We start from the raw sequence: 14066 nt of genomic DNA, 5'->3' as shown, positions 1-14066 counted from the left end.
TTTGCAAAGGAGGATTTGAGGAGGATTTGATGGTTGCTAAGCTACATGGTGCTGATCAGTGCAAAGGTGGACATGGGTTTGTGCAAGATAGGGTCCTGTACCCGTGCCTGTCTGTCAGAAGAGCAGCACCAAACGCTCTGCTCTCAGCAAACACCGAATGCTACATCCCATTGCTGGGTGAAAGAGCCAGCACTGCCTGGGGACAGACATTATAAAGCAAGCAAAGATGCTGGAAGATGCATCTTTTGAGGGGGCAAGGTCTTAAAAAGCTTATCCTCTTGCTGTAAAAAAATAAATGAAATGCCGTTACATAAGACCAAACCCTTCTAAAGCTTCAAACCTATCCCTTGAAATTAAAAAAAAAAAAAAAAAAAAGAAGAAGAAAGATTTTAATCTGGAAAACCCCTCAACCATCAAATTAATTCACCTTAAAACAAACAAACATTAAAAAAAAAAAAAAAAAAAAAAAAAAAAACCCACAAAGCAGAATTTCAAGAAAAGCACAAGCACAAAACACACCCTGAATGGAGGCGATGTGCACTAACTACAGCAGAGCTGAGACCCTGCACCTTCAACCCCTCACCCATCCCCAAAGGCAGCGGATCAGAACCCACCAACGTCGGGGCAGACCCACAAATGCTCTGTCTGTGAGTTTCTTTTGTAGATCCTTTCCAACCTTGTGATTCTGATTCTATGAATCCTCCAAGTGGGGGCCATTTCTTGGCTTTTGCTTTTTCCACCACTGGTACTTAATAAATAAAGCCTAATCGGTACTCGTAATTTCTAGGCAGTAAGAAGGAAAGAGGCAACTCAAAATTATCACTGTAATGGGAGGATTGATTACCCCTCCATTAACTGAGCTCTGAGATCTGTGGTCTTCAGCTCACAGATCCGACCTTTTCTTTAGCTCCATCTGCTTATGGCCTTGCCAGCATGGACACGTCCCACAGCTCACATTCCTCATCGTGCAGACACCATCCAGGCACAAGCAGAGCACAAATCAAGGCAGACAGCCCCAGGACATTGCCATCTGCAACCTGAGCAAGTTCTCCAACACACTGGTGCCTCACATAATTTTTCCTTGAAACTGATGCCCCAAGCCTGGAGGTGCTCAAGGCCAGGTTGGATGGAGCCATGGTTGGATGGGCAGCCTGATCTGGTAGGTGGCAACCCTGCCTATGGCATGGGGTTGGAATTGGATGGGCTTTAAGTTCTTGTCCAACCTAACCCATTCTGTGATTAGTGCTACATAAAGCCATACCAACTCTTGGCACGTGCTTCCAAAATCACACCAAGAGATGTCATAATGGCTTAATAGGGGAAAGTTTATACCTGGGGGGTATTTCTCACTGGAGATCCTTTTCATCTTACAACCATTTACAGAAAGTGTTTTCCATCTCCAGAGCAACACTGATGTTAGCAGAGATCACACACAGCCTCAGCGCATCACCACAGGGGAAGGAAAAAACTGAGCTCCTGCCTCTTCTGCAACAGCTCCCAACACAGGGAGCAATTAGGGCCCCCGTGCAAATTGCTCTCAGTTGGATCCAGAATGATAACACCAGCGAGAGGTCTGCTGGTTTTTGTACACAGACAAGTGATGGTATTTGAATAGCACTGTGTTTGATGAGGATTGGTGCTGGATGGTGGTCCAAACATGTGCACACATACTCCAGTATGGCTGCAGTCAGATTTGTTTCTCAGTTCAGTTTTTCAATACACCATCATTGGCCTGAGGTGGTGTTATGGATCTTGCTTGCCACTGAGCTGGGAGCAGCTGTGTGTACTTTCAGTACTGTATTGTCGTAAGGCATTCTCTATTGGGCATCTCTTCCTGTATTGTTGATGCAGAAGTTGGTAGGAGCTGTTCAGAAACATGTCAGGGCTGGATATGAATCTTATTTTATGTACAATGGATGCAGAAGGTGACCATGTCCTGAGCCTACACAAGGGCAGTGTTGGGTACTGATTTCCTAAGATGGGCACAAAGTGTGCAGAAGTTGTGACCCATGTGATGGACACCATGCACCTTCTGCCAAAGAAGGAGCATTTGACATTAACTTTCTTTTTGGAATACTGGAGTATTTCTTTTTTTTAGGTGGACATACCCACATAACCCAGAAAGTTATTGGAACAATGAGAAAAATGGCATTCAGTGAGCACAAAGTGCTCCAGGTTCCCCCTGTGTGGGTTTCTTGAAAAGAGAAAAAAATTAAAACCTAGCTCATAGGAGAAAACCAACACCTTCTTCAAAGACCAGGTATCAGCCAAGAGGGTAAGGATGATGGTTGTTTGCCCAAACAAATTTGATGAGGTATTGAAACAAGTTACCCAGAGATGTGGTAGATGCCCCATCCTTGGAGACATTCAAGGTCAGGTTGGATGGGGCTCTGAGCACCTGATGGAGCTGTTGGTGTCCTTGTTCATTGCAAGGGAGTTGGGCTAGATAGCCATTAAGGGTGCCTTCCGACTCAAATGATTCTTGGATTCTATGAAATTGCCACCCCAGTAACTTGTCCTTCTAGGCCAGTTATTAGAGGTATCTTTAGGATGAGCACCAATGTTCACTGTATGTTTAGTGGGGATGGGGACAACCTGGGATCACAAGCTGCTGTGCACAGCAGAACCAAAGAGGGAAGAGGTGAATTTCTTTGTATTCAGGCTACAAAGAACTGATCAAAATGCAGATGCATTGCACCATTCACACACCCAATGGAGGTCACCCACCAGCCTGCAAAGGAGACAAGTAGTCCCACATCTCCAGGTAAGCAAAGGGTTTGTTTAAACATCGTATTTTTGTGAGCCTGAAGTGTTCCCAGCAGCAGATTTAGACCAACCACTGTCTGGCAGAAGCCCGGCCACAAGCCCACAAAGGAGCAGCTGAGTCAAAATGAAGACAAAGCACTTGGGGAGTTTGATGGACGACAGGCAGCGCTGACTCCAGCCTGAGCTTCTCATACAATATACAAACAAAGACACAAATCAATTGCAAAGCATTTGAACTGCAGAAAGAAAGAAAATATCAACACATCTATCACACTCAGACATACGTTTGAATCCAAATGCTAGCAGCATTTTTTATCAATGGCAACAGCTGGATTAATACAATTGAGGATGTACGTGCATCAAGATGTGGGGTCTCTCTCTGTTCCCTAAGATGCAAATAGATGCCTCAAATAGATGCCTTCAGCATCATCGCTGAGCAGCTCTCTATTTGGGACAATGCCCCACTTTACAAATAGGGTGATAACCACCTCTGTGGCTAAGGTTTGAAGAGGACAACAAAGTCAAGATTGGATAATTGAAGAAATCAGTTGGGTATACGATAGGAAAAAAAAAAAAAAAAAAAAAGCAATGATACGTAGATAAAACAGCACAAGATTACACCAAAATCTGCCAGGGAGAGCTCAGCTCTTGACTGCTATGGGGGATCACATCCCAGCCTGCTCCATGGCATCCAGCTGGAGAAGTAAATAGGTCCTTCTGGGGACTGTGATTAACCAAGCACCCCAAGTCTCCAAGTATTCTCTTATAACTGGTGATGGAGAACAGGTAACAAACCCCCAGGTAACCATATATCCTCCCTTTCCTTCTAGTTCTGATGGGATGCAGGAGGAGATGCTTAGGGACTTTCTGTCCATCTCTCTGTGTCACCACATTATTAATGAGGTGGACTGCTCTGCGGTCTGTGTGACTATTAAGGCACAAGTCATAGGTTTATTAGGCTCTGCTTAGCATTGATTCTCTTTCAAGTTGTCCTGTTTTGTGATTAGCAGACCTGCATACAAATGAAGCGTTACCTGGAGTCAGCAAGGTTGGGTGTTCAGTTTGACCTGACAGTGGACACTTTTGCAGTATTCATAGAACAATAGAATCATAGAATGGCTTGGGTTGGAAGGGACCTCAAGGATCATCAAGTTCCAATCCCTCTGCCACAAGCAGGGTTGCCAGCCATTATGTCAAGTACTAGAAAAAACTGCACCCACTGACATTCATCAATACTTACTGAATGTCTGTAGAGACCAAAGAGTGGATGTGAGCTCAGTGAGGTGGTGGGTGGTGCATTTCAGGAGTGGTGACAGTGGGTCACCTCTGCTAGTGCAGATTTTTATGAGTATGGCATGAAAGCTCTTGGTCATCACTGGTGAAAATGCATAGCCGATGGTGCTGGCTGTTGAAAAACAGTCTTTTGTAGCTGATATTTCACTCCAACAGTCTTATTGTGCTTTTTGTATCTGTTGTTGTTTCTGTGGAAATAAATAGGCAGCCTTACTTTTGGCCCAAGACAATTCCTCTTCACTGGTTCCTTACATGTTGTTTCCTTTTTAATGGTTTAGTGGGCATCCTGGTGATGGGTTGATGGTTGAACTTGATGATCTTAGCCTCTTTTCTAACCTTAACGATTCTACGATTCTTACTGCTGCTGTCTGCAACTTGTGTATGCCAGGACCAGGTTATTTTAAGTCCATCCCTTCCAGAGATGGGGACCCTATCATTGACTGACCTTCCTCTGAGAGCAACTGAAGGGTTGTGGACCAGTCCATGAACTGCTAACCACAAAGGCATGACCAGAGATGCTTTGATAATAGCAAATAATTCACCTTTAATGGACAAAGTCAGAGCCTGAGCAGAGGCTGAACATCTCAGGAGAAGGTGAGGAGGGTTTCATCCTATTCTAGGATGAGAAAGGACATGACATTCCTTTATTTCTGTGCATTCGTTCCATCTCTTTCTCATTCACAAACGCCCAAAGCAGCATCTCTTCCTACCATGTCTAGGCTCATTTGCTAATGTTCCCTTTCCACTAGCATGGAGCTGATTAGGAAGGAAAAGGAAACCAATGCACAACAGTTGCCAGGCTCCAAAACATCAAAATTCCACCAGAGTTTTTTCCCTGTGCTGCCCATCTCACCCAAAATCTGGGACCTGATCCCTGATGTCTGTAACCTCAGCTTTCCCTTGCCCGGTACCTTCATTACAGGACACCCTTAGTATCAACTTCTATATATATATATATTCAAATTGTAAATCTTTTTCATTCTAGAATAACTAGAATAACTATTTGTCTTTTCCATAAGAGCACACATGAGGATTCACTGCTGGGGAGAGCCCAGCGGCTGAGAACAGATTTGTCCTTAGGTCAATGCAAACCCCATTGTCATTCAGCACTGTGACCCGAAGCTGCCCTGACAGGAACAGATATATGAACCTACATCTATTATAGTAAACCAGACAAGGTCAGGGCACAGGATCAAACTCCAGCACAAAATTATGCATACTTTTAAGCTGCCGGCAGGCTATCTGTCACAGCTCAGACCACAACTAGCAGCTTCCCAGATTTGGAGGTCTGCGTTGGCCAAGAACCCTTCCCAGAATATGGATTGGGTTTGGTCACTCTGTTTCAGAGCAAAAGAAAATTTAAGTATGTGGACACAGCTATGCTGTGTCTCAGGCCTGGAGAATGACCTCTGTCCTGTGTTACTATGGCAGTGACATAGGCAGGAATCAATCACTTCTACAACCTCTCCTTTGAAAATCCCACCTTGCTGAAGCTCTCTGTGCACCTGTACAACACCAAGCATGCAAATCATCCAACTGCATTTATAATGACCGGAGAAGGGACAAGAGAATGTTAAAGGATGTCTGCATGCAAAATCAAACTAACACTCCCATCTTTAGAGCCTGAGGCATTTAGATGCTTTGCAGCCTTGGGAAGGGGAGATTCCTTTGTGGATTGTTGTTGCAGAGATCATTGCTGCTGGGATGGCTCAGGTGAGATGTGGATATGCAGGGGCAAAGGAAGGTATAGACAGGGGATGTGGGTGCAGTGCTTGCTAGGGAAGCAGAGTGACAGGGGATCACAGGACTTATATGACACCAAGACGAGTGATGCAGTTGACACAGCAGAAGGAAGGGATACCATTCATAGGGACCTTGATAAACTGGAACGGTGGGCCCTTGTGAAATGAATGAGGTTCAACAAAGCAAAATGCAAGGTTTTGCATTAGGGATGGTGTAATCCTGAATGTGTACACAGACTGAGAGAAGAACCCCTTGAGGACTTATGGGTTCTGGCTGATGAAAAACTTGACATGAGCCAGCAGTGTGTGCTTGCAGCCTGGAAGGCCAGCAGTACCCTGGGCTGTGTCAGAAGAGGGGTGGCCTGCAGGGTGAGGGAGGTGATTGTCCCTCCCTACTCTGCCCTTGTGAGGCCCCACTGGAGTACTGTGCTCAGTTCTGGGGTCCCCAACATAGGAAAGATGTGGAGCTCTTGGAAAATGTCCACAGGAGAGGCACTAAGATAATCAGAGGACTGGAGCACCATTCCTATGAAGACAGGCTGAAGGAGCTGGGCTTGTTCAGTCTGTAGAAGAAAAGGCTGCCCCTGTGGCAGAGGGGTTGGAAGTTGGTGATCTCTGAGGTTCCTTCCAACCCAAGCCAATCTATGATTCTACCATTCTGTGACTCTGTGGGCTGGGAGAGTCTATAAGAAAATCATAGCCTGGCAGCCCACAGTAGGGGTGAATGGGGCAGATGGGATGATGGGGTGTGCACGGAGGGGACTGCATCTGTGTCCTGGCTCTCATATCTCCTCCTGCCATCCAAGCTGGGCAGACTGGGGAAAAGAACATGCTGAGAAATTTTCAATGTGCTGCCTGTCACCATGGAAACCCATTCCCCATCATCCCTGTGCTGCCCGAGGGAATGCTCACATCATGGGGTGGCTGTAGGGCCCCAAGAAAGGAGCAGCACCATGCAGCAGGAGCAGCAGGGACAGAGTGCCCCTGGCACTCATGGCTCTACAAAAGGAACAAGGATTGAGCTCTGCACACCTCAGTCATGGGGAATGTAACCCCATCCCTTGCATTAGCCCTGGCACTTGGCAGGAAGGCTGCACAGCCTCCTAAAAGCCTGTGAGTGCACCCCAGCAGGCAGGAGGAGACAGGGCATCAGGAAGGGACTGGTTAAGAAGGAGCATCCCTTTGGCCCTTCACTCAGTTCATGGGTGAAGGCAAGGCGAGCTGTATTGTTAAAATATCCAGGTAAAATATCCTTCTTAGCATCACATCATGTAAACCCACATCATCTAAGCATCATGGTGCCCATCCAAGGGCAGCCGGACTCTTCGTGCCACCACCAGCCTGGTCATAGAAAAGACCCAAAACCTAAAGGTAAGTCAGAAGCAGCAGTGTAAATGCCTTTTTCTGGCTCTGAGGAAGGTGGTAAAGGAAGGATGGGCACAGGGTCCAAATCTCATGTTTACTTTTTCCCCATCTACCACTTAAACCCACTAACCTCAGTCCTTGCAGGGCTGGAATGGCACGGAATGGCTTCTTTGGAGCAACACCATTGTCTCCTTGAGGTGCTTCATAAATGCCTGGAGATGGTAAAAAAACACCTGAAACCGTGTACGTGTGTGTTCAGATTAATGCTCAGTGGCTCTCAAGGGGAACTGAACCCAGTTTTATCAGGATTTACATTTTGTAGGTGTTCTGCAGTCTTTTCAATATATTTCAGGGTTTTTTTTTGTTTGTTTCGTTCTGCACAGTATTTATTGTGTATTTGCTGCTGTGTTTTACCAAACTGCAAGAAATATGTAAACAGCAAATGATCAAAGCAATATATCTTTTATATCTAAAAGCAGGCAAGCCAGATGGAGTTAATTAATGAAGATGTTTAGCAAGACTAGAATTTAGCTCATATGCAAACAGGTTGTTCCCAGAAGCATCAATCTAATCCAATAAACAATTTGTGGGGGTGTAAGAAATGCTGCTTTGTTCCTTCCTTTCCATAACAAGCAAAACTTTTGTTGTTGCTATTTAATCCCAGTGAGAGGTCCTGATCTAACAGCACCAAAAGGTAATTCTCAGCCCCTCCTGGAAATGTCATTTTCTACATGCCTTGTTCCTGTTGCTTATGGTGTTAGAGCAGTCGAGTATTCACAGTGAATTCAATGCCTACCCTCTTTTCTGAGATTGCCAACAAGGGAGTTAATTATGGCCAATAGTAACGAGGTGGACATCCTTGCATAGCAGACTGCATCCAGCCAAAAATCCTGTTCTCGATCAGATGATAATTTAGGATGTTATGTCAGATTTTATCTTTATTCTACAGGATATTACCAGACATAAAGCGTTATAATGCCCCAAGTGACAACCTGCTCAATCACTCTGAGCTGTGATCCACCCCATAACTCAGATTTACAGGCCAGCTTTACGCCACAGGTGATCGATCAATTATCCAGCTCAGGTTGCAGCACTCGCAATGCCCACTTCCACTCAGACAGCAAGGAAAGAGGAGCTGGGAGCCAGGACACATAAACGTATGCAGACCTGTGTGCCATTCCTAAAGGCTCTCAATAAAAAGGTTATTACTCTGGAGGTCTTATTAAATAGGTCAAACATCATTTCTGCATATGAAATCGTGGGGGGTTGGGGAGGGAGCAATTCCAGCTTTTCTAGGACGGGTCGCCATGCCTGAGCATCTCTGCCAGGCAGTGCTTCTCCCATAGCCACGTTTTGGAGGTGATCCTCATGGGGAAGCTGTGGTTTGGTCACTGGGATGTTTGAATTGCCACACATAGAAGGGATCAGGCCCTCACAACCCATGTTGCTGAGGAGCCCCAGGCCAGCTCTAGCAGTAGCACAGCCCTTCAGTTCACACCTTCTGCACCTCCTTCTCCTTGTCACTTCCCACAAAACTTTTTTAAGTCTGCTTGTGGCATGGGATGGAGAGATGGGATTTGGTTTTACCAAACAAATGCAGGCAGCACTGCACACGGGTGCCTCAGGGAGCATTTCCTGACCATGAGAGATACAGAAGCTTAACTAGCTAATGAGCTGGCTCACTAATGTCTTCATGGCAGTAGAGAGAGGAGCTTATTTGGAGATGACAATACATGTAGGCCCACTGGATTTTCCCTTTTCTCCCTTCTTTTTTTACACACAATGTGGCTGGTCCACACAAAACTGTGAGTAGGATTAAGATCAGATAAGTCACTGTCCAACCACTGCCCATTTATAGTCCATCAGCCCATGGCTGGAAGCCTTCCTGCTTCCCAAGCCATTGAGCCTGTTCCTTGTGCTGCTGTTAATACAGGGCAGAGGATTTGATGGACTTCTTTCCCAGGAGATGACCTCTTTCTTGGTGTTTCTCCATGTAAAGGCTATTATAAAGCTGTTCGTTTAGAGGGAAGACTGCCCAGTAACTCCAAGATATCACCATCTTTCAGCTACCATGGTCACACGAGGCTACTGAGAGACAGCAGAGACACAGATACAAATGAAGAGACTTTCCAAGAAATGAAAACATCAGGATCATTTTGTTTTATGGGTGTAACACCCCCTCTTAACTCCTATAGCCAGGAGCCCTAGAACCAATGCTGCTTCTTCCTCCAATCCCCACTCCATCCCATAGAATCATAGAATTGTTCAGGTTGGAAACGACCTTCAAGATCATCAAGTCCAACCTCAACTTAACCATCTCACACTTCAAAAGGCTTTGAATGTTCCCTTTCTTTCAGCCAGCAAGTCATTAATCTCCGTATCTCTCCACAAAAACTGTGGCAATTCTGGGAGCAAACCAGCCTTCCTCAACTTTCAAATAGCATGGAGCTTCAAACCCCAAATAGGTCTGAAGTCTGAAGATTTGTCCTTGTTATCCTCACATCCATCATGGCTATGAAAGGTCAAAAGAGTTTGTCTTGCCCGCGCTGCAGAGCAGACATCTGCCCAGCTTCCTCGAACTACAGCAAGCTTTCAAACCAAATGGGCCAATAATAGCTTTTAAAAATTATCATCAAGAAATGAAGGGCTTGGCATCACACATCCACTTAGGTAGCTGTAACTACAGCAAATTAACATGAAACTGAAGTCGGTCCCAAATGAAAGCTTGTCTCTGAGACACTGGAGCCTGAAATGGCCTTTATGATGTAAATTTCTATTAAGTACCAGCAATCTTTTGTGCTTCCTTCTTTAGCATTTTACTTTCAGTTGGCTTCTTTCCGAGTCTATTTTAGCAGGAGATTTCCTAGACATGGGGACAAAGTTGCTGTCAGTCATGTTTCTATTTATGCTTTCTGAGGATATTGATGGTCAGCTGAACTATAGACTAGGGCTTTTTAAGAGAAGTGTGTGTGCTCAAGGCTTGGGTTGGAAATATCTCTGCTCTGATTTCCTAGGCTGGATAGCGTGGTTCCTATTATAAGTATGTAGCAGACCTAGAATGGGTCCAATGGGCTTCTGGGGTCCTCAACAGCCATTTTTTAGGGGTTTGACAGAGCAATAAATCCATCAGAGACACATCATGGGGACAGAAAAAGCACAAGAACTCCTGTTCTGGTTTCCTACACTTGCTCAATCTCTAGCTGCCATAATGCACAAATTTCCAGCAGCTGGCCTCGCAGATGGCTATGGATCTGTTCTCTCACTTCTTGTGTGACTGCTGTGGAAGTACACATATCAAGATGCCCCTTGATTGTGTGAGGGCTAGGTCCAATCTCCATCCACAAAGGCAATGAGGTGCCCAATACCCATTGATTTCAATGGCACAGAGAAATCCAAAGCACTTCTGAGAACATGCTCCTCGCTGTCAGGCTCTCTGTTCTCCTGCAAGTGGAGGATGAATATCCATCAAGATTGAAAAATACCACTAAGAAGATCCAGTCCAATTATCAACCCATCCCCACCATGCCCACTGACCACGACCCTCAGCGCCACATCTGCACTCTTCCTGAACACCTCCAGGAAGGGGATGATTCCATGATAACATCCAGGCCATTTTAATCCATGCTGCAGAATCTCAAGCACTCTGCAGGGATAGGTGATACTTCGGCATAATGGAGTCCTTGGGCAGCTAGTCAGCAGGTTCCCACATCACCACCTTCCTAGTGCCTTTTTTAGGACAGGAACATAAAAAACGATTTGAGTTTCTTCCTTTTCCCTCGTCTTGAGTCTCTCAGCAAAGAGAAAGGCATGAAAAAAAAGCAGGTTAGAAAGAATTCCCTGGTGATATTTCATGCTGCCCCACTCCGTTCTTTCCTACCGACCATTCCCAGCCTGAATATTGAGTAATCTGAGCTTCAAATCACACGTGGAGGTGATGGATTGCTGCTGAATGCAGCCTGAAGTTTTAAGCCAACAATTACTTTTCTCTGAAGACTTTTCCCCACCAGGAACTGGGAAACAAAATACTTCTGAATTGTTTTTATGAACAATATTGTCTTCTACACTGTAACTGGAATCTTTAAAGGAAGCTGGGTTATGAATAGCTCTCATTACTGGGGGAAAAAAATGCCTGGTACCATGTTGGTATTTTCTGTTCATGTACCTCCTATATGTGCAGGGGATTAATCACCACTTTTAAGGAGGACCAGAGCTGAATTATTAACCTCCGAGCACAAACCCAATTTAAAAATGAAAGAGTCCACTTAGAGGAAGCCTGGGAGCCCAGAGCCCTCTCCTCCCCCCTCCTCTCCTGCAATGGGGAGGAAATGAGCCCTCCCCAGAGGCAGCTGAGATGGACCTGGGCAAAATGAACAGCTCTGTAATCCCATAAATCAAGTGGAGAGGAACTTCTGTCTGGGGGAAGGGATTGCTTAAGGACAGGAGGCAGAGCCAAAGAGTGAATGCTAGGGGAAGAGCACGGAGTAACTGAGGATAGTCCAAGGTGGGCTTACTGTAAGGAACCTGCTTTAGCAGGGAGGTTGGACTATGTGATCCCCAGAGGTCCCTTTCAACCATGACAATTTTGTGATTCTGTGCATTTGTTGGATATCAAAGCTTGCCCAGTTGTACATCACCTACTCTTCCCTCCCTCTCTTCCCCCCCAAAAATTGAAAACACACCATACTGAACACTTAATAAAAGTTTGTTTTTGCTTGATAGACATGGATTACCTATATACATCTTTTGGGGCTTTCATGTGGGAGGCTGTTCGCTGCCCTTGGCATCTTGCAATCCTGAACAAGAGCATTACCATATTATGAGCTGTGGTCTGGAAACAATATGGGCAGCACGTGGTGCCACAGGGTATTGAGGACTGCAATGAGAACTGATTATTTCTTTTTCCATTTTGATATTTTAAATAATGTCAGGGAAAATGGTCATTTGGGTGCTGCTGTTTCACACCTGCTGGAGCTGCATCAAGAGAGGGTCAAGTGGGGGTTAGGGAAAAGTTCTGCACCCGAGGGTGGTGGGCATGGAACAGGCTGTCCAGGGTGGTGGTCACAGCCCCAAACTGCCAGAGCTCAAAGAGCATTTGGACAATGCTCTCAGACATGGAATTTGGATTTTGGATGGTCCTGTGTGGAGCCAGGGGTTGGACTCAGTGATCCCTGTGGGCCTCTTCCAGTTTAGGACAGTCTATCATTCTGTGATTCTATGAAACCATGGTGTCCATGGAGGAGGAGATTGTGATCACATACCTTGTGCCGACAGGTCAAATCAGACTCAACTACTTGGATTGACTTGTGCAAAGGAAATTTCAAAAGAGGAAAGAGAGTAATATACATACAACCCATACTTGCTGGATAGATTAAAAACTATCCCACAAAACCTCTTCCCCAGTGCCTATCAAGCATTTTCCAACCTAACAGAGTATTTCCACCAGGCAGGGGAAATAAAAGCATTGAAAAGCTGAATGATGCCCAGCAATAGTCAGAATAGAAATGTAAATGAGCCTGGTATGAAGCACTCAGAATCCTTTATGTGAACCAAAAATGATGCTCTGGTTGGTTCAACCTGTGGCCTCTTGGGGAAGAAATGTGAGTGAGAACATTTCGTGGCCTCCAAGCCTTGAGGTCCACCATCATCACCGTATGGTTGTGATGGGTTGATGGTTGGACAAAATGATCTTAGTGGTCATTTCCAACCTTACTGACTGGGGATCTGATAAATGTTTATAAATATCTAAAGGGAGGTGGGATGCAAATGGATGAGGCCAGGCTCTTCTCAGTGGTGTATAGCGATAGGACAAGGAGTAATGGCCTAAAACTTGAATGTAGGAAGTTCCATACAAACATGTAGAAGAACTTCTTTAAGGTAAGGGTGATAAAGCACTGGAACAGGTTACTCAGAGAGGTTGAGGAGTCTCTTTCTTTGGAGATATTCAAGACCCGTCCCTGTGTGACCAATTGTAGGAAACCTGCTGTAGCCGGGGGGCTGGACTTGATGATCTAGAGATCACGATCGACTTGTGCAAAGGAAATTACAAAAGAAGAAAGAGATTAATATCGACCTGGGCGATACAACCTATCCTTGGTGGACAGATTAAAAAAGGATCTCTTGATCATCAAGTCCAACACCTGAGATTCTGTGATTCTTCGATCCTGTATGACTCTGCAATTCTGTGGTCTCACAGTGTGCACTGGGTCCCATTGGACAGGTCAGAACCTCAAACCCAGCTAGAAAGCATTAGGAAGGGACATGAAAGGCCACAAAGCCCAAGAGGCCGACCCCACATATCAGGAGGTTCAATACAGCAAAATATTGCCTGTCCAGGGAACCCTGAGTCACCACGCTTTGCAACACACAGTTTCACGATGATATTTGGTTTCTTGGTAACAGCAGACCAAGCTGCAACAGCAGCAATCAGCTTCATTCTAAACACCCAAAAAGCGCCACGACATCAGATTAAAAAGCTTCCATTTAAAGGAAAAAAAAACAACAACAAAAACCAACACAAGGCAAGACTTGATAGTGATTCATAATGACGCTGTTTTCCAGGCTCCCTAATGGGTGCACTCTCCATTGAAGGAAAATGCAGCGTGCACTGAGTGAATGATTTTGCTAGACTCTGTGCCACAAAAGCAGCAAGCCCAGGTCGATAGGCAGATCCAAGAACGCACTCTGCTTCCCGTAACATCATCAGCAGCCGCGCATTACCCATTCTGAGAGCCTGGAGTGGATTCACGACTGTCTCTTGTTTTCCTGGAGGCTATTTAATATTCTCTTGCTGTTGACACCCTGCCTCTCCCCCGCCTCTTCTCTTCTGCTGCTTTCCCCCAAACCTGCAAGAACAAACAACATCTGCACGTGTTTGCAGATGACAAATGGCAAATTGGGACT

At 45.4% G+C, this 14066-nt stretch overlaps 1 long non-coding RNA gene across 1 annotated transcript in view; it reads right to left on the bottom strand.

Moving 5' to 3' along the window:
• The window catches only part of LOC149919342 (uncharacterized), a 36458-nt gene that overhangs the window by 19693 nt on the left and 2699 nt on the right, over positions 1 to 14066 (bottom strand). Inside the window, exon 2 of the long non-coding RNA XR_016463450.1 lies at positions 7297 to 14008. This is a non-coding gene — a long non-coding RNA (uncharacterized LOC149919342). The remainder of the gene's footprint in view (positions 1 to 7296; positions 14009 to 14066) is intronic.

The sequence above is a fragment of the Phasianus colchicus genome, chromosome 1, assembly GCF_987193195.1.
Source record: "Phasianus colchicus chromosome 1, bPhaCol1.hap1.1, whole genome shotgun sequence".
In the NCBI taxonomy this organism is placed as follows: domain Eukaryota; kingdom Metazoa; phylum Chordata; class Aves; order Galliformes; family Phasianidae; genus Phasianus; species Phasianus colchicus.
This window is presented reverse-complemented; position numbering and strand designations above follow the sequence as displayed.